Source organism: Neoarius graeffei, chromosome 28, assembly GCF_027579695.1.
Source record: "Neoarius graeffei isolate fNeoGra1 chromosome 28, fNeoGra1.pri, whole genome shotgun sequence".
In the NCBI taxonomy this organism is placed as follows: Eukaryota; Metazoa; Chordata; class Actinopteri; order Siluriformes; family Ariidae; genus Neoarius; species Neoarius graeffei.
The window spans coordinates 38951405-38978443 of NC_083596.1; the positions used below are offsets into that span (position 1 = coordinate 38951405).

At 42.7% G+C, this 27039-nt stretch overlaps 1 protein-coding gene and 1 pseudogene across 1 annotated transcript in view; both read right to left on the reverse strand.

The window, feature by feature from the left end:
- LOC132875521 (LHFPL tetraspan subfamily member 7 protein) overlaps nt 1–27039 on the reverse strand; it is a 303568-nt gene that overhangs the window by 5573 nt on the left and 270956 nt on the right. The window lies entirely within an intron of this gene.
- LOC132876179 (5S ribosomal RNA) lies at nt 571–679 on the reverse strand (annotated as a pseudogene).

The following is a 27039-nucleotide window of genomic DNA, read 5'->3' on the forward strand; positions in this document are numbered from 1 at the left end:
GCTCACCCTCTTTTTACCCTTCTTTGCCAAGTACGCCCCAAAAGAGCAGCTCCTGCCCACCCCACTGCCCACACTTTTATAAACCCCCTGCCATGCCCATCATATCTTCTCTGAGCTGTTATGATCTGTATCGCCTCATTCTTTTTCTTGGCCAGCAATGATAATGTTGCCACTTCAGAATAAGTTATTAAACTTTGAAGAAGAAACCTTTATTTGTAAATGCACACTTCAAGCACAGTGAGATTCATCCTCTGCATTTAACCCATCTGAAGCAGTGAACACGCGCACGCGCGCACACCCAGAGCAGTGGGCGGGCAGCCACACTACAGCGCCCGGGGAGCAGTCAGGGGTTAAGTACCTTGCTCAAGGGCACTTCAGCCCAAGGCCGTCTCATGTTAACCTAACTGTATGTCTTTGGACTGTGGGGGAAACCGGAGCACCCGGAGGAAACCCACGCAGACACGGGGAGAACATGCAAACTCCACACAGAAAGGCCTTCACCAGCCGCTGGGCTCGAACCCAGAACCTTCTTGCTGTGAGGCGACAGTGCTAACCACTATGCCACCCAAAAGCTTACAGCACCTGGTATTCCCAGGCGGTCTCCCATCCAAGTACTAACCAGGCCTGACCCTGCTTAGCAGACGAGATCGGGCGTTCTCAGGGTGGTATGGCCGTAAACATGCAAGTAATATTAAACTTTGAGTCAAACGGGTACAGTTTGGTAGACAGTGATGATTGGTCATGATCTTTAACGAGGGCTAAAATCTGACTGTCGCTGATATGAATCTACACTCTGGGTGAGGAAAGAAATCAGCCCCAGCTCACTTCATACTGTACTATGTACAGCATTTTTACTTATAGTTGTTGGTTTTGCTCTTGTGGTGGTTCCAAAATAAAAAAAAAGTGAAATATATTCCATTTGTTACCAGCAAATAAGAGAAAAATAAAACATTTGTGCATTTTGTTTTCTTGAAAGAGATGGAGGGCTTAACCTAGCTAGCATATTTATACCTGCTGCCATCTTAACATTGTTATTAGTTCAATGAAGTTTGTTAGACAGGTCCTTGGAAACCCACAGGATTTTAGAATAGTATAGATCTCAAGTACAACTGGCCTAGAGGCACTGCGATATTTTGATTTATCTCTTTTTGAAAACAATAAAAATATTTGATGATCTAGGTTTAAACCTAACCAGCTTATCCATTTACACACTAGAGTTGATGTATACAGATTTTTATTACTCTTATGTTACCTTGCAGCATGCCCAATAGATAACGAGTGTAGTTCAAAGGAAATTGACCAGAAAAATCAAGATCACCTTAACTACACTAGGCTTCCAGCCAAGGTTGATTGTGTTCCAAATCCGCTCCAATTATATCCACCTTTCTTTTCGCTTGAAGTGGCCGCTCAGGTGGCGCAGTCGATACACGCCTTCTAATAAGAAGGCCGAGTTGCTGAAGACATAATAAAAACATTACTTGCTGTATGGGTGGAAGAATTGGAGCATTGACCCTGGGACGGTACAAACAATCGCCCTTTGCAAAGTGGTTTAGTTGTAAATGTGACTGTTCAACCAGGTAGTGCATGTCTGTGTTTAATACTTTTAGATTTCATCTGACTCGTCACTGTACATATTAATACTGAGCAGCAGAAGCTCATTTCTTGCATGGGAGGGTTGGTTAATCGAACATGCATAAGCCTATGGTGGCAGTTTGTGATGGGGCACAAATGATATGATGATGGGATTCACTGGATGGTGTAATAACTTCGCAGACCTGCCTGTGTGACAGAGCTCATTACAGTTGGACCAATCTCTGATCGGTCTACCAGCGAGTTCAAGCCGATCAGTTTCACGCTGCATCTCGTTAAGCCTTATGAACTTTCACGGTCACTACAAAAATACAATCGAAATCGGAAGGTGTTTGTTTAGTGCGTTTGGAAAGCACTAAGGAGAAAACCAATTCCATTTCTGTTCTTCAGTCATGCTGGGTTTTCAAGAGGCTGTTTGTGTTTCAGTTCAACTGTTTACTTTGGAGCCAAATTCCATTTAGTCTGATGTCTTCACTCTGTTACCTGCGACTTTCCGAACGATCCACAGGTTTCCTTGTTATTTCTGTTCCACTTCCTACAAATTTATACTGTAGAATACAATACCACCACTGATGGAAGGAGGGGAAAAAGCCATTATTACAAGATGATAGAAATAATACTTCAGTCTTATGAACCTAAAGAGAACTTTTTTTCCTCTGAGACAGCAGCAGCACTAAGAGAGACACTTGGGTGGAGGTAGAGTACTAACAGAATGGCTTATTGCTTATGGAAATGCAGTTAAAATGCGATTACAGTGGGTATAAAGGGTTGAACCCACAATAGCCGCAGGGCAGTAAAGCACACTGATGGCTTGCTATTGCACTACGCCTCCTAGCTCTTCATTTCGTCATGCATGGCAGGACTCGGAGCAATACATATGGCTAAGAGGGGGCGTTCCAGACAGTTATTGCCCATCTGTAGCAATGGGAGGAACACTAACAGTAGGCTACATGAAACAGCAATGAAGAGAGTGAGGCAGGAGTGTATATGTTCTTTCTGAATGTGATGGGTAGAAAAATACCCAGAAAATAGGACATTATTATATCTACAGTACCAGTCAAAAGTTCAGACACCCCTACTCATTCACAGGCTTTTCTGTATTTTGTATTTTCTGCGTTGTAGAACAATACTGAAGACATCAAAACTATCAAATAACACATGGAACATATGTCTCATCTCATTATCTCTAGCCGCTTTATCCTTCTACAGGGTCGCAGGCAAGCTGGAGCCTATCCCAGCTGACTACGGGCGAAAGGCGGGGTACACCCTGGACAAGTCGCCAGGTCATCACAGGGCTGACACATAGACACAGACAACCATTCACATCTACGGTCAATTTAGAGTCACCAGTTAACCTAACCTGCATGTCTTTGGACTGTGGGGGAAACCGGAGCACCCGGAGGAAACCCACGCGGACACGGGGAGAACATGCAAACTCCACACAGAAAGGCCCTCGCCGGCCCCGGGGCTCGAACCCAGGACTTTCTTGCTGTGAGGCGACAGCGCTAACCACTACACCACCGTGCCGCCCCTGGAACATATGTGGTGAACAAAAACAGTGTTAAAACGTTTCATGTTTTAAAGTGTCCAGCGTTTACAGGGCTCGACATTAACAGTAGCCCGATTGCTCCGGGCAACCATTCAACAGATTCGGACAACCAGACTCCCACAAATGCTTGCCCGATCGGGCAACTACCCAAATATGTCAACTTGCATGAAAAACGATGTTTATTCATTCATATTATGATGAAATTCCATCACGATTTGCGATTGTTTGACTCGGAAAGACCGCATCCATGTTATCATTACGGGATGTTCACCAACTAGCGGAATTCAGATTTGCACATCGCGGGCTTGCAATGCAGTTTCCCATTGCTAATAATTATCGCGTAGTGCATATTCAGTGTTCTATTGGTATGTCCTTCACTACATGACTAATTACTAGCCTGGGCCCGCCCATCCTAAGTGTGACGCAACACGAGGGCCTGTTGCGAGCTTAGTCTGGCAAGGCAAGCTATCTCCAGCTCTTCCAAGCTCCCGAAAAATCGGGAGCCAATCAACTTTGAGCATCTCCAACGGCCCTGGGTAGAGGCGTGTTCAAGGCAGTGACGTAGTAGAACTGCGACCGGAAGCCATAGATTGTTTACAGAATCTATGCCGGAAGCGCTTCATTCACTAGAAACATTACGAACATGGAGCAGCGGCAAGCCTTTGACACAGCGGTAGATGCTGTATTGAAAGCATTCAACGGGAAGTTCTCATTGAAAACGGAGCAAAGAGCAGCCCTGGAGGTATTTATCTTCTTCCTGTTATTCAAGCAGTTTCCGTCATGTCACATACGTCAGAGGAAAGAGTGATGTGATTGGTTTAAGCTTCGTCACAGCCTTTTCTGGCTTCGACCAGTAGCAAACTGAGGCATTTCAGGGAGGCGGGTCAACCACGCCTTTGGGAAACGGTTGGGCTTAATATCTTTGCCAGACCAAATGCTCGCAGAGCTTTGAAGTCGCGTTAGCCAGACTAACTAATTACCGCATTACTCGCACGGGGCGCTAGTGTCAATGCTTGTTGATACAGACAGCGTCTGAGAAGGTTGAATAATAAATAAAAAAAAATAAAATAAACATTAAAGTCACAAACTTTGGCATTATGTCTGGTTTGGAGACATCTCATCTCCTCTCGTTATCTCTAGCCGCTTTATCCTTCTACAGGGTCGCAGGCAAGCTGGAGCCTATCCCAGCTGACTACGGGCGAAAGGCGGGGTACACCCTGGACAAGTCGCCAGGTCATCACAGGGCTAGTTTGGAGACATTTGGTTTTAAAATGAACAAAGACGAGGAAGAGAAGAAAAAGAAAACTCAATCAAGCTCATCAGTGGATTCAAAGAAACTGTATGAGGCGAAAAGGCAAAGAACTGTTATTCCCAGCTGGTATTCAGAGTTTCCTGGATTGAAGTTGGTCAAACCTGAGAATGAACCTGGGCCACCCAGCAAACTCTCCAAAGATGATCCCAATTTGGATGTTGAATCAGATGAGCCCAGAGCTAGTACCAGCCATTCAACTGATACTGATCATGCTGATAGGAATAATAATGACAATGCACAGTCATGGTGGTTTACACAAAAAGTGGTTAGACACGATATAACTGAACCCAGAAACCAAGGGAACACAAAGAAGGATAAGAAAATAAGCTTTTAAGAGGCATTAGTAGAGCATGCGAGTGAACATTGTGTTGTAAGCATATGTGTTTGTGGCATATTCAAAGGAAAAAAGTATGTAATATTTGGGCAACCATGTTCTGAGTTCGGGCAACCAGATTTCTACAAATGGTTGCCCGAATGGGCCACCATGTCTCAAAGTTAACGTAGAGCCCTGGTTTACCTTGATGACCCTTTGCACACTACTGGCATTATCTTAACCAGCTTCATGAGGTAGTCACCTGGAATGCTTTTGAATTAACAGGTATGTCTCGTCAAAAGTTCATTATTGGACGAGTTTCTTGCCTTCTTAAAGCTGTACCGACACCCAGTTATTTTTGTTTAGTGTGCCGAAAGCTGTTTTTTTTTTAAACAGAACAATTAATGAATTTATCTCCACTGTTTTTTTTTTTTTTCTTTTTTTTTTCTGCTTCACCATGACCCAATTCAAGATACTACGTCATGCATGACGTGGCGGGCTTTCCCCGTATGCACAAGGCATTGTGGGATACAAATTTGAAACAGGAAAGAACAACGAAGGACGTGAGCGTGCGAATGAAACGTGAAAGACCGACTACAGTAACGGAAAACAAGATGAAAAGATGTTAGATTGCGAAAGAAAGGAAACGCAGGACCAAACTAATAAATATTGGCGTCGGAGAGCACCTTGATGTGATCAGCTGTTTGTTTAGCGACAGAATGATGGAACTGTCGGTGCACGGTCAAAGGTAAACCTGTGCATACGCGCGCACACAGACTTCCTCTGTCTGCTTGACTGCGCGAAGTGAACGATTTCATGTATGTTATTTGCTCGGGAATCCGCTCAAAGTAAATAACTTCCCAGCCACAGAATGGCCTGATATTTTGTGAGATATTACAGAAATAAACACATCACACGATGACCAAATTTCAGAGAGGACTAAATTTCACCGGTTTTTATGAAATCGTGAAAGCATAAAGAGAAACGACAGCCATCGTTACTTTAAGACATGACGTGATTTGAAAATAAAGAAAACCCACTGAATTAGAAGGCGTGTCCAAAATTTCACTGGTACTATACACTGATCAGCCATAACATTATAACCACGTGTCTAATATTGTGTAGGTCCCACTTGTGCCACCAAAACTGCTCTGACCCATCAAGGCATGGACTCCATAAGACCTCTAAAGGTGTCCTGTGGTATCTAGCGCCAAAGCAGATCCTTTAAGTCCTGTATGTCGCGAGGTGCGGCTTCTATGGATTGGATTCGTTTCTCCAGTGTATCCCACAGATGCTTGATGGGATTGAGATGTGGAGAATTTGGAGACCAAGTCAACACCTTGAACTCTTTCATGTTCCTCAAACCATTCCTGAGCAGTTTTTGCAGTGTGGCAGACCAGACGGGCTAGCCTTCACTCCCCACGTGCATCAGTGAACCTTCGACACCCATGACCCTGTCACTGGTTCACCATTACCCCTTTTCCACCAAATCAGTTCCAGGGCTGGTTCGGGGCCAGCGCTGGTGCTGGTTCACAGCTCGTTCAACTTGCGAACCAGCTGAGAACCAGTTTGCTTTTCCATAGCTCGGGGTGCTAAGGGGAGCCATGTCATTACGTCACTGTATATGTCAGTTACGTCGCTGTGTTTGCATAAACCTTGGCGCGAACATCAAAGCAACAACAACACGGAGAAGAAGAAGCAGCAACAACAACAACAATAATGGATGACTGCTGCTTTACTGCATCCATGATATCTCGTCGCTTATTTAAAAATGGCGCCCTCTTGCGGTCTTGCTATTGTTGTTGGTCTTAACAACTTCGCCCCCCCGCTGACGTAAGCAGTTCTTTCCTCTAGCCCAGCAAAGAGCTGGTGCTACCCTGGAACTGGGTTTTCTGGCCCAGAGCCAGTTCTTTGTCAGTGGAAACAGAAAACCCGGTTCCAAACTAAGCACTGGCCCCGAACCAGCCCTGGAACTGATTTGGTGGAAAAGGGCTACGTTTGTCCTTCCTTGGACCACTTTTGGTCGGTACTAACCAGTGCGTACTGGAAACACCCCACAAGATGTGCTATTTTGGAGATGCTCAGACCCAGTCATCTAGCCATCACAATTTGGCCCTTGTCAAAGTCCCTCAGATCCTTACGCTTGCCCATTTTTCCTGCTTCCAACAGCTGACTGTCCTCTCGCTGCCTAATATATCCTACCCCTTGACAGGTGCCAGTGTGATGAGATAATCAATGTTATTCACGACATCTGTTAGTGGTTTTAATCTTATGGCTGATTTGGTGTATATTTTTTTTTATAGACACATGACTCTGATTTAAAGGCAATAACGTCTGAATTTTATTACTGTTTTTAACCCACCCTTTTAAAGTACTGTATTGCTACTGCTACGTTAACACCTCAACCATGTGGTATGAGTAATACATTAAGTTAAACAATCATTCCTCACACACCCGCGCAATTCAGTATTTCAGGGGACAAACGGAGACGAACAGCTTGTCCTTACACTCGCGTCAGTGTTGCAGCTCTAGCACGGTTGTCTGATTAAATCCTTCACAAGCTTAGTGAGCAAGAGGGTAATGAGGTTTAATTAGCAGGCAGGAACCCGGCTGCCCCCTCCACTACAGCTTCTGTTTGAGACTCTGATCTTTCCACACTCACACGAAAGTGTTTGTCATACTTTTCGTACTTAATAAAGTTGTCAACACTGTCTATATTAGTCATATAAAAAATGCATTATAACTGCATAAGCCAATTTCACAATTTTCAGTATCTACAGACAAATCCGTATTAACAAATACAACATTGTTTAACACTGCTGTGAAAATGCAAATATTAAATGGGTTGGAAGAAAAGTATTAGAATATAATTTAAAGCTGAATTTATGAAAATAAATGTTATTTACCAGCTGGGAGGTCCGTATGGTGAAATACCGGGACCAAGGTCTTGAAAGTACTGAGCGAGGCCCTCTGGGCCGAGGTCAGTATTCAAGGCCGAGGTCACGGTATTTCACCATACGGACCGAACTTAAGCTGGTAAATAATATATTTATTTTTTTCTTTACCAAATTCTAACAGAAAACAAGAGCGCCTGAAAGGAAAAACCGAGCCGAGCCGCCATTTTGAATCCTCATTCACGGCTGTAATGCAAATTGCTTCCTCCTCGGTATACAAGTGCACTTCCATGGCAGGAAAAAAACTACATTTTGCCGCCTATGTAGTCCCCTATTTATACAAATAGGAGTCATTCAGGATTCAGCCATGTTTTTGCTCAGTGTTTTTGCTCGACCACAGTTATACAGTATTATGACCTTTTATATTGCATAAATAAAGCCATTTGGTGAAACTTTTGAAGAAGAGATTGTACTGGTTTAAAGTTTTTACCTAATGTAATATTATGTATTAGGATAACATGGTCCAAAATGGGCCTCATTAACTAATGAGATCAAACTGTTAGCAAGTTGGTGGTTTTTAGCTTTTTCCTGAAATGTCCTCTTTTCTTTCGTCTTCCTCAGGGCAGTAAAACTCGCTTTCGCTGTGAACACTGTCGTTATCGCTATCCATGATGTAAAATTAATGCTATTCTCCTGAGAAATAATATATTTATTTTTTTCTTTACCAAATTCTAACAGAAAACGAGAGCGCCCGAAAGGGAAAACCGAGCCGAGCCGCCATTTTGAATCCTCATTCACGGCTGTAATGCAAATTGCTTCCGCCTCGGTATACAAGTGCACTTCCATGGCAGGAAAAAACTACATTTTGCCGCCTATGTAGTCCCCTATTTATACAAATAGGAGTCATTCAGGATTCAGCCCTGTTTTTGCTCGGTGTTAGCAAATTATAGGTTTTAGCTTTCTCCTGAAATGTTTTCTTTTATTTCTTCTTCCTCAGGGTAGTAAAACTCGCTTTCGCTGTGAACACTGTCATTATCGCTGTCCATGCTGTAAAATTAATGCTGTTCTCCTGAGAAATGCTGGCAAAAATTTATAAGATTTTGATAATCTTATAAATAAATCTTATAAGGCGGTGTAGTGGTTAGCGCTGTCGCCTCACAGCAAGAAGGTCCGGGTTCGAGCCCCGTGGCTGGCGAGGGCCTTTCTGTGCGGAGTTTGCATGTTCTCCCCGTGTCCGCGTGGGTTTCCTCCGGGTGCTCCGGTTTCCCCCACAGTCCAAAGACATGCAGGTTAGGTTAACTGGTGACTCTAAATTGACCGTAGGTGTGAATGTGAGTGTGAATGGTTGTGTGTGTCTATGTGTCAGCCCTGTGATGACCTGGTGACTTGTCCAGGGTGTACCCCGCCTTTCGCCCGTAGTCAGCTGGGATAGGCTCCAGCTTGCCTGCGACCCTGTAGAACAGGATAAAGCGGCTAGAGATAATGAGATGAGATGCGATAAATCTTATTAAAAAAAAGATAAATGTTGACAAAAAATGCTGCTATGTTTGTTGTTGTTGTGAACAAGCGAGTCGCCAGAGGTCCGTAACCGGGATCCGTACCGTAGGATATGGACCTGCTTGCCAGCCAATCAGAGCGCAGGATTTGGACTGCGAAAAATAATGTGGATTAATGTTTTCCCCCATATATATATATCTCACAACAGCTGTGTCTCATCACAGCTCTAGTGTGTGATAAACATTACAAACCATGTTTACATTTTTTTTTTTTTTGTCGGTTACAAAACACCATAACGTTGCATATTACAGTAATACCACAGCAAGTAGAATTCTCAAATCTGATCGATTAAAAGGTGTTGATTTTTTTTTTTTCCTATAACAGCAGCCCTGACAGTAGTTCTATCTCAAATTCAAATCACAGGTTTATATTAATGCTCATTTTAATGTTATTGTTTCTATAGTAACAACTTACCCAGGGACATCTTTCCCCTGGAAAAGGCTTAATTTCATATATTTTATTTCAGTATTTTGCCATTTAACAGCACTTAAAAAACGTCGGATATGCACATTTTGTTTTCATAACTGAAGGGTAAAACTAAAAAAAAAAAAATGTAGATGACTTTTTAGTACCCGTTTTGTTTTTTTCCTCTATGGAGCACATCCTAACCAGATTATCTCATGAATATAAAACGCAACATGTAAATTCAGCTTTTCCTTTCGATACTGAAATCCTCATCAGAGTACGTTTGTTATTTTTGCTCGCAGGTTGTCCCTGCGGTGTGGATCTCCAGCACTCACTTTGCTGCCCTCCCATTTTTTTTTTTATTCTTTCCAAACAAATTAAAACTAAAGTTAAAATTCATGTTGCAGGATGACTTCATGCTTGTTGCTACGGTTACATTCCAAAGCTTGCGTACTTATCATTACCAACAACGTATTTGTCCACAAGATGCTTCCTCTCTTCCTGGTGTTTGTCGCTGCCGTTATTTTATTTACAGGCTGCCTGATGGATTAGGGCAAGATACATGTTTACCGTCTTCAGATATCAGTATTTTTTTGCGAAGATCTGATATGATAGCTTCCTTTCTCAGAATACCACTGTTCACAACAATATCAGGAATTAACGTTCACCTACTCGCCAATCAGGAACGAGTATCTTCTAATGGTTTGGTATGATATGACGGCGATGTCCACAAGCACCAGCAGCGACTGGTGGTTTTCTCCGCTTACACAGACGGTCTGCACCAGCCACTCGATCCCCCCCCCCCAAAAAAAAAACAAAAAAAAAAAAACAAAAAAAACTTGCCTTTCAATGTTCAAGCGGTTTTATATCGTCTCCGCTGCACATAATTTACTGCAAATCCAGTTATTTCACCATGAAATTGTCTTTGATTCAGGTCTAACACGAGCAGATGCGACGCCATATTTGTTGATCGATTCTCACACTCTGATTGGCTGTGCCGGACCACGTGACCACGCCGTAGTGTGTGTGTAGTTATGTTACAGAGCCAGGCAGCGTACTACAGAGGGTAACTGAGAAAGCCAAGCGCGCACACATCTGGAGGGAAATTTCATACATATTTTGCAAGTATTTTACAGGGAAATGGTTAGTAATTTATTGGCTGAGAATGCACCAGAAGGCATGTCGATTTCAAAATGTTCAGACCTGCTAGCTTTAGCGCAAAACCAAAATTAGCCGCCTACTTTTATTTATTTATTTATTTATTTATTTATTTAAAAGCCGGCTACTACTTCAGATTTCCTGGAGAACTCTGATATGATGCATGGTATGATTGTATACTTTTTTTTTTTAACATGAACTACATTTAGCAAAAGCATTGTATGAAAAATAACCGTACTATAAAAATGCTTACTGTGTAGAATTCATGGTTGAGAAACTTGAGTAATTCTATAACTTTCTGTCAGGTGGGAAGAGCAGCAGTTGGGAAGCTTATATTGGATTGGTGCAGTGTACGTGAAGTGTGTGATGACGTGCCACTGAAGGGTTCAGTTCCCAGTCTGATTATATGATAAACACACTGCTTAAGATGTGGGTGTCTGGTTCAGTGTGTGTGAATGAGAGAGAGAGATGGCACAAGAACAGGGACTCTACTAATCAAACCGTTAGGCCAACTCGAACCAGCTTGTATCTAACGGAGCAGCTGTGAACCGTTTGCCAAACTACATTACCCATGATTCCCATGGCGGCCTTGTAAACGGTCACACGACGACCTGATTTAGTGGTCTGTCGAGAAAGCATTGGCAGTCGGGCTAACTGTTCCCTAATGAAGTTGGAGTTGATTAGACTGCAGCTGATCAAGTCCAAGATTCTTCCCCCAATGTTCCACTCCAGATAATGACTTCATTAGACCAGTTCGGCTGCTTTGCATCTCCGGTCGTTAAGATTATATACCTTGCGTCTCTGTTCAAACTAGATTAAAAACGAATATACGTTAGCAGTGGACAGAGAAAACGGACTTGGAAGAAAGACCGAGGCAGCGATACTTGTCTGGCTTGTTATAACAAGCCCAAATCAGTTAGAGATCGCTGTCTGGATGATTACAGTCACTGATGTCCTTTAGATGTTACCTACAGTTCTCAGGGAGGCACACGTGCTGGCTTGCATGCTACACACACACACACACACACACACACACTGAGAGATGAGAGGCAACTCAGGGGAGTGCTCCAGAATGAAGAAGCAGCCATTTGAATAGGAGGACAAATGTTGTGGTGCTTATCTCATGTGACCCATGAGCCTGCTTTGAAACCTGCAGATCTGTTCACAAAGACAGCGTGCGCGCGCACTCAAATTGCCAGCAAGTACAGTACAGAATACGAATATCAGGTCAGGGCTTTGTGATGACTCGAAGACTTTAACTTTGTCTTGAAGCCAATTTGTTACAACTTGGAATGTATGCTTATGGTCATTTGTCTTACTGGATGACCATCCATCCATCTTCTACCGCTGATCCGGGTCACGGGGGTAGCAGCCTAAGCAGAGCAGCCCAGACTTCCCTCTCCCCGGCCACCTCCACCAGCTCTTCCGGGGGAATACCGAGGCGTTCCCAGGCCAATCAAGAGATGTAATCTCTCTAGTGTGTCTTCGGTCTGCCCCAGGGTCTCCTCTCGGTGGGGCATGCGCAGAAAACCTCCCTTGGGAGGCGTCCAGGGGGCATCCTAACAAGGTGCCCGGACCACCTCAACTGACTCCTTTCGATGTGGAGGAGCAGCGGTTCTACTCGGAGTCTCTCCCGAATGACCAAGCTTCTCACCCTGTCTCTAGGGGAGAGCCCATCCACCCTGCGGAGAAAACTCATTTCTACTGCTTGTATCCGCAATTTCATTCTTTCGGTTGCTACCCATAGCTCGTGATCATAGGTGAGAGCGGGAACGTAGATGGACCAGTAAATTGAGAACTTTGCCTTTTGGCTCAGCTCTCTCTTTACCACAACAGACCGGTTTAGCGTTCGCATCACTGCTGACACTGCCCCGATCCGTCTGTCCAACTCCCGCTCCCCCTTACCCTCACTCGTGAACAGAACCCTGAGATACTTAAACTCCTCCACTTTAGGTAGCAACTCCCCCCTGACCTGGAGTAGGCACTCTACCCGTTTACGGCTGAGTGCCATGGCTACGGACTTGGAGGTGCTGATCTGAGCACTGGAAGACGGAGTTTTAATTTTCTGGCTGATGTTTGTTTTAAGGCTTTGCTTCAGGATTTCTAGATCATCCTCATTTCTCATGATGCCATCTATTTGTTTAGGGTTTTTTTTTTTTAATTGAAGAGTACTTGTCCCTTTTTCAGTAAAACACTCCCACAGTATGGTGCTACCATCCTCAGTCCCTACATGTCACAATACACAATCGTCCTCGGTCTTCTTTTCCTACAAGTTATGACACGGAAAAATCCTCAAAGCTGGGGGTTCCCATGTTAGAAGTCATGTATTTCATAAACTGTGAGCTCCACGGCCAGTCTACCAACCTTATTTTGATCATGACGCTTACTCGGCCCAACGTGTTAGTCAATTCAATTTGATAATATTGATCCAAATGGTCGAATTATTTTATTCCCCCCCCAACTAAGAAGAAAACTTGGTCTACTCCGCTGGTGGCACCATTTTGGAAATCACATGATGCATTGCTGTACGCCGATTGGTTGAAACATGAGCGACGTTGAGTTCGTCTGAAGGAAACCATGCACCAGTGTTTTAAATGTGAACTGTCAAAACGAGTAACAAAAAAAGGACTAAAGGCTCACAACACACCATGTCGTTGCATGTAAGAGTTGGAAATTAAACAAGTAGTACACGAAGTCTAAATGTATGATACACTATGGCCTCGTATCATTATTCTTAAGTTTATTTCTTTGTTTAAGCACAGCACATAAGGTTCACGAACACTGTTTTGAGCTTTGGCCAATTAGCGCGCAGTGATTTTCAGTCATGGCGGAATAGACGCACTTTTCGGCTAGATTCAGAAAATCGGCAGCAGGGGACACTAATATTGATTTTGAAGTCACTGACATGTTGATTCAGGAAACCTTTTATTGTTTTGTGATCAAACAGAGACCGACAGATTGGATATGGAGTGGACCATTCGTTAATTACGCTTTGGGGATTTTTCCGTGTCATAACTTGGAGGAGAAGACCAAGGAGGATTGTGTATTGTGACATGTAGCGACTGTGCTACCACCCCCATGCTTCGACAGCTGAGATAATGTTCTTCAGGTTAAAAACTTCGCCCTTTTTCCTCCATATATCGTGCTGAAGATTAGGGCTTTATTTTATTTGCTACTTTAACCGGTGGCTTTTCTTTTTATCTCCGGGTTCTGCCTCAACTGTTTTATAAATGGAACAAGTGTCCAGGCTATTAGTTCTTCCCCCCCCAGTTGCCCAGTAAATAAGTAGGCTGTAGTGTTTGTAGTCCTTCTTGTGTTCCTTTTTGTCTCTCCTTCCTTGTACATGTTTCTGGTCAGTTGATGGAGACTCAATCTTGTGGCGCTTCTATCACTGTCGGTCCCTTTAACAGCTCTAGAGGTGTCTAAGTACATGCACGCAAGTTAATACACCTCAGCAATCTTTAGAATGAGCCAAATCGATCAAACTGACCAGAAGAGCCGTTCCTGGCAACATTAAAGCAACAAGATACAAAAGCCGCAAGAAACACAGCACAGAGGCCACATGGAGAGAAGGAAAAAAAAGCAATATCTATAAAAGTCTAATAAATCTTTATTTGTGGGCAGAGCCCTCATTTGTTTTGTGGTGGCAGAGCATTTTTTTTGTCAGTGATGAAACGTGGTGACATACAGCATATGCTGAGGGGCCCCCAGAAATATTATTTAATTACAGCCTCGCCCATGCAGTCGTACATCAAAAGGGCTTTTTTTTTTGTTGTTTTATTATTTTGTCGGCAGCCAGACACACTGTTTTTACCCGTTCCTGTTCGTTTGCCCCTCGTTCCCTATTCACTTGATTAGCGAACAGATGCCTGGTGTGCCGAAATGACAAGTGTCTTGCAGGGAATATGCAAATGATGTTAAAAGGATGAAAAAAACCAGCTAAAAGTGGTCAGGCTTATAAAAAGGGGGCAAAATTGGAAGAAATTTCAAGCTGTAATGTTCATACTTCCTTCAAAAGAAGACCTGAAATTGTTCAGAGATCTACTTTATTTTAATTTTATATATATATATATATATATATATATATATATATATATATTTTTTTTTTTTACTTCATTCACAATTTGACTGTGTGTGACTAGCCCTCATGTTTGACTATAGCGTTATCTGTTTGTCGGTGATGGAATGTGTTTGCGTATAGCTGTGGTTTCCTCTTTGCTCGGCAACTATTCTTCTCTTTTTCTTCTGGTCAATTGCTTTTATAAAAATAGTCCGTGATGAGCTGATGTGATGCATCCTGACAAGAAGCAAGTTGACTTTTATATAATGTTTTATTGTTACTTTTTAGCCTGTAATATTAGGCTTTATAACAGCGATAATTAATTAAATAATCTGGTTGGTTAAAAAGGAAGTCTTAACACACATGTACCCTTCTTCTTTTTGCCTTTTCGTCTGAGATATTGTCTACGTAATGGCTTTTGAAGATGTGCCATTTCTTAGATATTGCTATTCGTTGGCAGAGGAGTCATTTCCATTTTTTCATTTCCTCCGAGGACAACCAGTTGACACCCCCACCCCATGTGCTCTCTGTGATCATATAAAATAGTTTCTTCTACTACATGGGCAAGCAGAAGTGAGTATGAGCTTGTGTGCGTGTGATGAAGTGTTAAATAGTGCGAAACATAAACGCAGGCTCCGTGTCAAACGTTAAAATCCGTAAATAAGCTGTGATGCCATGATGTAACTACTGACATGATGTTCTGATTTCGAGATTATTTCAGACACTCTGTCGAAAGCCACCCAAACAATCGCGATTAACCACAAGAAAGAAATAGTGTGACATTCCGAGTCTGAATGAATTTCGTCTCTTAGCCGTTAGCCACCGGATGTTGACAGGAAGTGCAAAAATGCAAACAGATTCCAGAGTGGACCGATACACCAACGGCCCATGAGCTGAAATGACGGACCTATGTACACGTCTGTTAGACATGGTGCAATTAGGCGCACACACCCCCACCCCGCTAATGGATTTCACATCCTGCTGATCAGCCATATCTCTCTCTTTCTCACGCACGCAAACACTGCTCAGTGATATTCAAGTCATTTCATATACTACGTGCCATTTATACTTTCTTCAGATTAAAACGCCAGCTTGTTTATATTTCATAGTTAAATGGATATCAGTCTTTTAACCAATAAGAAAAGCGTCCTAACAGTGTGTCTAAGACTTTGCAAGTTAAATGCGCTTTTATCACACAATAAATGTCTGGTGCTTGTTACGTTTCTTGAAGAACTTTGTGCCATCGCAAAATGGACATCAAGTCCCAGGCCTCAACGTTAACGTTTGACACCTTAAATGGCCTGAAATTTTTTTTTTGCCTCTCTTGAATTTCCTTTTGCCCTAAAGTTTTTGAAAAAAGTTTTCAAGTACACGGTTCAAGGCAATACTGATATGTTTTCTAGGGGTATAATTGAGTTATTTAGACAAAATACATTAAAAAACATAAATTTCTGCAACAGAAGAACAAGACAAGCCCTGAAAACATGAAACATAAACCAGTATTATATATGTAAGGCTTACTTACAGTATTAGTACATTATGTCTTTTTATATAGAGTTTAGGACACGAAACACACTTTGTTTTGCCTCTAGCAATATTGCAAAGATGAATTATAAAACTAAAAACATTATAAAACAGGAGTCTGTACTGGAGTACTGTCTTATCATTCAGTTTGCCATTGCATTTAGGAGGAAATTAAGGCCGAATCCCATTTCACCCCTTGGACCAACCCCTTGGCCCTTCCCCTCCATTTTGCGCGTTCACGTGAAGGGGTAGGGGTATCCCAATCCCAGTTAACGCGGAGGGGTAGGGGAAGGGGTAGGGCTTCTGTACCCCTCCAAACGGAGATTTTCCTGGAGCAGACTCCGAACGAAGGGGTTTGAGTGATTTCCCACAATGCCATGCGGATTTCAGCGAGATTTCATGCGGATTTCAGAAAGATGGCGGTTCCCGCGGCGAAAGATTGTCATAAATGTATTTTCTCCATTATTTACGTGTTTTAAGTTGTTATCCAGAGGAAACACGCCGCTTGATTCGCTTTCGAGCTGAGAATGAGCAGCGATTTCTGAAATCCAAGCTGCTGCTAAAAAGCTTTGGGAGTGAGTATTGTTTTCGGTTGCTTTACTGCGTACGTTTTGTTGTTATTCTCGCTTTTATTGTTTACATGAGTGTTCTGACACCTCATTCTGTCGGATGTGGTGCACGAAGCGCCAAAGATATCCCATTCAGTGGTGTTAGTTAACAAATCACACCCTGCCAGCAGAGATTTCTGCCTCTGGCTCTGACTGTAGTGGCTGGTCGCAGCCAATGACGCATTTGGTCGCGTTTTGCCAACGTAAACGCTGACGGAGGTACGCGATGACGTGTGCGATCGTTGAAGGGCTATCCCAATACGTAAGGGTTGAATTTCAAGCCCTATCCCTTGTAGCTCAGTTTCAAGGGGAAGGGCCAAGGGGAAGGCGGAGGGGTAGAAATTAGAATTGGGATTGGGCCTTAAACAACCTGTCGTCCTCATCTACATCAGCTTCCTGTGCAGCCTCTGCAAATTGTGGGCGCCGCTCACGCTGTCCCTCTGTCCACCATAGGTGGACTGCCAACATACGCCTGAAGCGAGCCAATCAGAATCTCATCTCATCTCATTATCTCTAGCCGCTTTATCCTGTTCTACAGGGTCGCAGGCAAGCTGGAGCCTATCCCAGCTGACTACGGGCGAAAGGCGGGGTACACCCTGGACAAGTCGCCAGGTCATCACAGGGCTGACACATAGACACAGACAACCATTCACACTCACATTCACACCTACGGTCAATTTAGAGTCACCAGTTAACCTAACCTGCATGTCTTTGGACTGTGGGGGAAACCGGAGCACCCGGAGGAAACCCACGCGGACACGGGGAGAACATGCAAACTCCGCACAGAAAGGCCCTCGCCGGCCACGGGGCTCGAACCCAGGACCTTCTTGCTGTGAGGCAACAGCGCTAACCACTACACCACCGTGCCGCCCCCAATCAGAATCGCCGTTACAAATAGGGAAGAAAAAAAACAAAATGGCGATCACAAGGGAGGCGAGGATGCTGGTTAATACGTCTGTTTTTTTGTAATGTACTCACTCGAAAATCATTTTTGTGCATAAAGAAGCTGACCATAGGTGTGCCCGAACGGGCCTAACTCGCTAAAATATTTCTGCCCGAGCGCCTGGTGTTGAGGCTGGAGTCCGTTTGTAATCAGATAAGAACTTTTTCAAAAAGTCCATCATCATCAAAACAGACAAAGAGCACTTATACACTCTCTGTATAAACAGCAGCAAAACTTTAGTGTTGAAATTACCAACAGAGCAAGTGAAAGAATGAAGCTGTGACTTTTTTTTCCCAGCAACAAGATTAGCATGAAAAGAGATTAGTGAAGTGTAGATAAAGGTTGTAGTTAAAGCTAGACGGCCTTTTGATTTCATAAAATCGGTGAAATTTAGTCCTCTCTGAAATTTGGTCATTGTGATGTATGTTTATTTCTGTAATATCTCACAAAATATCAGGCCATTCTGTGGCTGGGAAGTTATTTAATTTGAGGGGATTCCTGAGCAAATAATGTGCATGAAATCGCTCGTTTCACGCAGTCAAGCAAACAGAGGAAGTCCATGTGTGCGCACATGCGCAGGTTTACCTTTGAGCGTGCACCGACAGTTCCATCATTCTGTCGCTAAACGAACAGCTGATCACACTGAGGTGCTCGCCGACGCCGATATGTATTACAACCCCGATTCCAAAAAAGTTGGGACAAAGTACAAATTGTAAATAAAAACGGAATGCAATGATGTGGAAGCTTCAAAATTCCGTATTTTATTCAGAATAGAACACAGATGACATATCAAATGTTTAAACTGAGAAAATGTATCATTTAAAGAGAAAAATTAGGTGATTTTAAATTTCATGACAACAACACATCTCAAAAAAGTTGGGACAAGGCCATGTTTACCACTGTGAGACATCCCCTTTTCTCTTTACAACAGTCTGTAAACGTCTGGGGACGGAGGAGACAAGTTGCTCAAGTTTAGGGATAGGAATGTTAACCCATTCTTGTCTAATGTAGGATTCTAGTTGCTCAACTGTCTTAGGTCTTTTTTGTCGTATCTTCCGTTTTATGATGCGCCAAATGTTTTCTATGGGTGAAAGATCTGGACTGCAGGCTGGCCAGTTCAGTACCCGGACCCTTCTTCTACGCAGCCACGATGCTGGAATTGATGCAGTATGTGGTTTGGCATTGTCATGTTGGAAAATGCAAGGTCTTCCCTGAAAGAGACGTCGTCTGGATGGGAGCATATGTTGCTCTAGAACCTGGATATACCTTTCAGCATTGATGGTGTCTTTCCAGATGTGTAAGCTGCCCATGCCACACGCACAAATGCAACCCCATACCATCAGAGTTCAGGCTTCTGAACTGAGCGCTGATAACAACTTGGGTCATCCTTCTCCTTTTTAGTCCGAATGACACGGCGTCCCTGATTTCCATAAAGAACTTCAAATTTTGATTCGTCTGACCACAGAACAGTTTTCCACTTTGCCACAGTCCATTTTAAATGAGCCTTGGCCCAGAGAAGACGTCTGCGCTTCTGGATCATGTTTAGATACGGCTTCTTCTTTGAACTATAGAGTTTTAGCTGGCAACGGCGGATGGCACGGTGAATTGTGTTCACAGATAATGTTCTCTGGAAATATTCCTGAGCCCATTTTGTGATTTCCAATACAGAAGCATGCCTGTATGTGATGCAGTGCCGTTTAAGGGCCCGAAGATCACGGGCACCCAGTCTGGTTTTCCAGCCTTGACCCTTACGCACAGAGATTCTTCCAGATTCTCTGGATCTTTTGATGATATTATGCACTGTAGATGATATGTTCAAACTCTGCAATTTTACACTTTCAAACTCCTTTCTGATATTGCTCCACTATTTGTCGGCGCAGAATTAGGGGGATTGGTGATCCTCTTCCCATCTTTACTTCTGAGAGCCGCTGCCGCTCCAAGATGCTCTTTTTATACCCAGTCATGTTAATGACCTATTGCCAATTGACCTAATGAGTTGCAATTTGGTCTTCCAGCTGTTCCTTTTTTGTACCTTTAACTTTTCCAGCCTCTTATTGCCCCTGTCCCAACTTTTTTGAGATGTGTTGCTGTCATGAAATTTCAAATGAGCCAATATTTGGCATGAAATTTCAGAATGTCTCACTTTCGACATTTGATATGTTGTCTATGTTCTATTGTGAATACAATATCAGTTTTTGAGATTTGTAAATTATTGCATTCCGTTTTTATTTACAATTTGTACTTTGTCCCAACTTTTTTGGAATCGGGGTTGTAGTTTGGTCCTGCGTTTCCTTTCCTTCGTATAGAACATGACATCTTTTTCTTCTGGCTTTCCGTTAGGGGTCATCCATAATTTTCATCATCATCATGAGTCTACAAAGAGTAGACTTTTGAGCAACCCCCCCCCCCCCCCCAAAAGTGTACATTAGCGGACAAAAAAAATGATGGATCTACGTGGAATAGGAATTCAAAATAAAACCATGTCTTGTATTACTTTTTATTAAAATCGGATGACAGGACAATACAAAGATTCACAAGAGAAGAAAAGAAGACACAAGACGGGTCCAGAAGTATTCATAGAAAGCAGGCGATTCATTTTTCAGTCCCCCCCCCCAGGATTCCGTGGGCCTTTTTTGTGATTGTTGCGGGCTAAAATGTCTGATGTTGCGGGGGTTTTCAAAAAAATTGCGATGAAAGTTGCGGTGTTTTTTTTTAGGTTTTTGTTGCGATTACATTGCGGGAGGAAGTGAAAGTTGCGAGAAATTGTTGCGATTTTCTCTTTTTGTGATTAAAATTGAGTGATATGTTAAATATTAAGTTATTACTGAAAAAACTATTGATTTAAAAAAACAGACACTGAGAAATGGTCCTATAAACAACTTTACCAATATAAAAGATTACAAAAATGCAGAAAAATAGGCTTTACTTATCCAAATGCACCTGTTGGTTCAAAAGTTAAAGTGCAGAGAACCTCACAGCACAACATGAAGTTACCTTAAAATATAATATAAATGCCTCAGCTTTCATGTAAGAAAAACACTATTAATACTAGTACTGTGTGCAGGCAGTCTCTCCTGAAGACTAAATTAAACAATAATTATAAACTAATAAAATAAATGGCTCAGGCTTCATAGAAGAAAAAAAACAAACAATTTGAACAGAATCTCACAGTATGATGCTGAAGCTGCCTAAACAATGGAAAATAAAATACCATTTTGGCAAAAATGTTGGCATCCATTAATTTCTTGTATTAAGTGAAAAAATAATGTAAAGTGTACACAGTCCCTCACTGTAAGCATAACACACTTTCAGTAACAGAATTTAAGCCTATATAAACACTGAACTCGCACATGCTGCTTCTCTTGAACGGAAACACGGAAGTAAGCAGTGTTGCCAGATACTGCTGGCATTTTCCAGCCCAAAATATGTTCAAAACCCGCCAAAATGCACTTGAAACCCCTGCAAATGTGCGCAGCTTTCCGATCTAAACTGTTTTTTTTCTCATCCTTATACTTCCTATGTTTCATGGACTGTAACGGATTTGCTTATTTAGTAATTTTAATATAGAATTTACGTTGAAATTATAATCAGACACTCCAACGCCCCCCCTAAAAAAAAAAATCGGATCTGCGCGATTCAGCCGTGAAAAAGGCGGCATCCGCCAAAAGGCGCGCTGTAGAATATATAAAGTTGTATATATCAGAAAGCCTTTAAAGTTTGATGAAGTCAGTTGCAGGCTTTGGCAGTTTCAGGCTTTGGCAGCCCTGCATAGTCACTTGAAAATGCATCTTTGTCCACTTCGTAGGGGTCAATTCCCCCAATCAAGGCCAGTTTGGCTGCATACCGTTGTCGTGAGATTTCGTCTAATGTATCTATATACAACCCCGATTCCAAAAAAGTTGGGACAAAGGACAAATTGTAAATAAAAACGGAATGCAATAATTTACAAATCTCAAAAACTGATATTGTATTCACAATAGAACATAGACAACATATCAAATGTCAAAAGTGAGACATTTTGAAATTTCATGCCAAGTATTGGCTCATTTGAAGTTTCATGACAGCAACACATCTCAAAAAAGTTGGGACAGGGGCAATAAGAGGCTGGAAAAGTTAAAGGTACAAAAAAGGAACAGCTGGAGGACCAAATTGCAACTCATTAGGTTAATTGGCAATAGGTCATTAACATGACTGGGTATAAAAAGAGCATCTTGGAGTGGCAGCGGCTCTCAGAAGTAAAGATGGGAAGAGGATCACCAATCCCCCTAATTCTGCGCCGACAAATAGTGGAGCAATATCAGAAAGGAGTTCGATAGTGTAAAATTGCAAAGAGTTTGAACATATCATCATCTACAGTGCATAATATCATCAAAAGATTCAGAGAATCTGGAAGAATCTCTGTGCGTAAGGGTCAAGGCCGGAAAACCATACTGGGTGCCCGTGATCTTCGGGCCCTTAGACGGCACTGCATCACATACAGGCATGCTTCTGTATTGGAAATCACAAAATGGGCTCAGGAATATTTCCAGAGAACATTATCTGTGAACACAATTCACCGTGCCATCCGCCGTTGCCAGCTAAAACTCTATAGTTCAAAGAAGAAGCCGTATCTAAACACGATCCAGAAGCGCAGACGTCTTCACTGGGCCAAGGCTCATTTAAAATGGACTGTGGCAAAGTGGAAAACTGTTCTGTGGTCAGACGAATCAAAATTTGAAGTTCTTTATGGAAATCAGGGACGCCGTGTCATTCGGACTAAAGAGGAGAAGGACGACCCAAGTTGTTATCGGCGCTCAGTTCAGAAGCCTGCATCTCTGATGGTATGGGGTTGCATTAGTGCATGTGGCATGGGCAGCTTGCACATCTGGAAAGACACCATCAATGCTGAAAGGTCTATCCAGGTTCTAGAGCAACATGTGCTCCCATCCAGACGACGTCTCTTTCAGGGAAGACCCTGCATTTTCCAACATGACAATGCCAAACCACATACTGCATCAATTACAGCATCGTGGCTGCGTAGAAGAAGGGTCCGGGTACTGAACTGGCCAGCCTGCAGTCCAGATCTTTCACCCATAGAAAACATTTGGCGCATCATAAAACGGAAGATACGACAAAAAAGACCTAAGACAGTTGAGCAGCTAGAATCCTACATTAGACAAGAATGGGTTAACATTCCTATCCCTAAACTTGAGCAACTTGTCTCCTCCGTCCCCAGACGTTTACAGACTGTTGTAAAGAGAAAAGGGGATGTCTCACAGTGGGAAACATGGCCTTGTCCCAACTTTTCTGAGATGTGTTGTTGTCATGAAATTTAAAATCACCTAATTTTTCTCTTTAAATGATACATTTTCTCAGTTTAAACATTTGATATGTCATCTATGTTCTACTCTGAATAAAATATGGAATTTTGAAACTTCCACATCATTGCATTCTGTTTTTATTTACAATTTGTACTTTGTCCCAACTTTTTTGGAATCGGGGTTGTACTTCTGTTTGCTTGATTTTGCAGACATTGATCTTTATTTTAGAAAACTGACTATATAACTTCATAAATTCGTCCGAGATAACATAGCCGGTAATGGCGATGGTCCGTTCTGTTTGACCCACAAGATGGTGGCTGGAGGGCTTTCCCTGGAATGCCGTGACGTCAGTGAAAGCTATGTATAGAGACATACCCCAAGAGACTTGCAGCTGTAATTACAGCAAAAGGTGGCTCTACAAAGTATTGACTTTAGGAGGTGAATACCTATGCACACTCCAGATTTCTGTTTTTTCATCTTAATTATTCTTTGTGTCCCAATAAAACAACAATTTTCACCTTTAAAGTTGTAGGCATGTTGTGTTAATCAAACGGTGCTAACCCTCCAACAATCCATTTTAATTCCAGCTTGTAACGCGACAAAACAGGACAAACACCAAGGGGGATGAATACTTCAGGATGACCTAGGAAACCAAGGGTAGTTTTATTTATACTAATCCACTTTATTTACACCTGACAAATATGCAAACACAAATCCCCTGTTTGGGCAAACACAGTAAGAAAGAAAATAAAAATACCACTGAGCTTGTGGGTGTCGGCGAAGAAAATGCACTGATGCGCGCACATGCTATAGCTTGAGAGATTTTTCTCAAGCAAGCAAGCAAGCAAATGCGTAAATGTGACTTGAGGCATGATTTATAGAGCTTCAGTAAACTATTTGTATGCATTAGCTCAAGTTAAATGATCGCACACTTATGCGAATATGACAGAAGACGCACCGCTGTTAACTGGCTTTAGGGTTCACTCGAGCACCTCGCATTAATCTCTGTGTCACCGGCAATCTATCACCTTAATTGTGTACATTTCCATGTGACCATTCACGTTTTTTTTTTTTTTAATGCCGTTAATTCATTTAGATGTCAGAGACGCGCTCGTCCTTGGTAGCGTAGTCACCTAAACAAGGGAAAATGCTGCCCGTGTTGCACTGAGCTTGAGGTTAAGTCGGCATAACAGCTGTCTCAGCAGTTTACTGGATGGAACATGGACTTGTTAACAGAACATCGATTTCATAACGGTGCGCGCGCACGTGTGTGTGTGTGTTGCACCAGTAACAGCCTATGAGAGAACTCATTCGTATTATATCTAACATGACATCCATGCAGCAGCTGTGTGTATCTGTGGACATATGAATGCTTTTACACAGATTCAAAAGACTCATAAAACTATAAGATTAGCGCTAGTGGTAAGTGTTTACGCTGTTGGGGGGTGGATGCGGATGGCAAAGACAAAGTGTTTGCCAGCTCCTTATTGGTTAATCTCCAGAGGACATAGTCTCTGTCAGTAAGACAAAGTAGTCGCACCTGAGCACGGTAACCAGGACTGAGCTAGCATTCATCAGTCTGGAAGTAAGTGAGTGCGCGTGTTTGTTTATGCCACCATGAACTCGCTCTGCTTACCCAACAGTGTGTGTCTCAATCTGTGATGATATATTCCATATCTGCTTGCTGTGTGGCTATGTATATGAAAGCAGGTGGGACGTGTGTGTGTATACAAGTATGTATGTATGCAAAAATGCATGCGCGTGTGTATGGTGCCTGGAGTAATGAATTCCTGCAGGCTTCCAGCCGTGCTGCAGTAATGAAGGCCAGCGGTAGCAAAAGAAATGGCCTTGGAATAAATGAAGCGTTCATATGGTATGAATGAGACTTGATAGGGTGTGTGTGTGTGTGTGTGGGATAGCTGCTTATTTATGTCAGGTCATTTATTGCCTGAACTCCACTCACAATGCCTGAGGAAATGAGAGAGTTCATAAGACACCTTACACATAGACATGAAAAGACAAAACCGTGTGGGGATGCTTGTGTGTGTGTGTGTGTCCTCTCTTTACACTACTCAGCTTCACTCGCTCAGTGTTGTCAAAATAACAGTAAAAAAGCCTCGTGGGTGTAGGCGGACATGGTATGTTTTTGTGAGGGCTCTTGTGTGTGTAAAAGTAAATTTCTGTTGTTAAAAAAAAAAGTAAAACTGTTAGTTACTGGGGTTTCGCCACATGAGAGCCACTCGTGACAAAAAGCAACGATTCAGATTTCTCTCCACAGAAAGATCACACTCGATTCAAGCTCAAAGTCCAGAATTTCAAGATTTAATTTCCAGAGTTACTGCCCAGTCTCGGGGTCTCTCTGTCTGTCTGTATCGCTGTGTCTCCTCTGTCTGTCTTTCTCAAGCTGTATCCCTTGCTGTGTGTCTCCTGCTCTGTCGGACTCACTCTCTCTTACTAAATCTGTATCACTCTGTCTCTCCTCCTCTGTCAGGCTCTCTCTCTCTCTTTCTACATCTGTATCTCTCACTGTGTCTCTCCTGCTCTGTTGGACTCTCTTGCTGTCTGTCTCTCTCTCTCAATCTTTATCACTGTGTCTCTTATCCTCTATCGGACTCTCTTTCTCAATCTGTATCCTTTGCTGTGTCTCTCCTGTTCTGTCAGACTCTCTCCCTGTCTGTCTGCCTCTCTTTCTAAATCTGTATCACACTGTCTCTTCTGCTCTGTCGGTCTCTCTCTCTTTCTTTCTACATCTGTATCTCTCACTGTGTCTCTCCTGGTCTCTCTCTCTCTTTCTACATCTGTGTCTCTCCTTCTCTCTTTCTTTCTACATCTGTATCTCTCACTGTGTCTCTCCTGCTCTCTCTCTCTATATCTGTGTCTCTCTTGCTCTTTCTCTCTCTTTCTTTCTACATCTGTATCTCTCACTATGTCTCTCCTGCCCTGTCGGTTTCTCTGTCTCTCCCCCCTGATCTGTATCTCTTGCTGTGTCTCTCCCTGTCTGTCTGTCTGTATCTCTTGCTGTGTCTCTCCCTGTCTGTCTCTCTCTCTTTCCCAATCTGTATCCCTTGCTGCGTCTCTCTCTCTCTCTCTCTCTCTCTCTCTCCCACCCAATCTGTATCTCTTGCTGTGTCTCGCCCTGTCTGTCTGTGTCTCTCTCTCTCTCTCTTTCCCAATCTGTATCTCTTGCTGTGTCTCGCCCTGTCTGTCTGTGTCTCTCTCTCTCTCTCTTTCCCAATCTGTATCCCTTGCTGCAACTCTCCCTGTCTGTCTGTCTGTCTGTTTCTCTCTCCCTCTCTCTCTTTTTTTTTTCCTAAATCTGTATCACACTGTCTCTCCTGCTTTGTCGGTCTCTCTCTCTCTCTCTCTCTGTCTGTCTCACTCTTTCTCAGTCTGTATTGTGAAATAGTTGACATGTTGGAATGTAGTAATTGGTTCATACAAGATGTTCCATGCGAGAGAGATGTCAAGTGTTAAAGAACGTATGTAGTGATTTTGATTTCAATAAAAGAAAGAAAATGCCGGAACAGCTTCAGGGTTCAGTAATAATAAACAGTACAAGCGACATTACCTGTTAAAAACAACCCAAAAGACAGTTAGCTTATCCATCTTCCTAATAATGACCATCGCCAAACCCCACCCCTGTGTCTGGAGACATGTACCTGGATCTGAAAATATTTACACAGACGAGCCGAAACATCCAGAGCAATAACAGCCAAATGTGGGCGGGGTTAACTACCACAATCGCAAGCCAATCAAATACATTTAACATAAAGCACAACCGACCCAATCTTTACATTTTATTCTTATTTTGTCACATTTACTATTT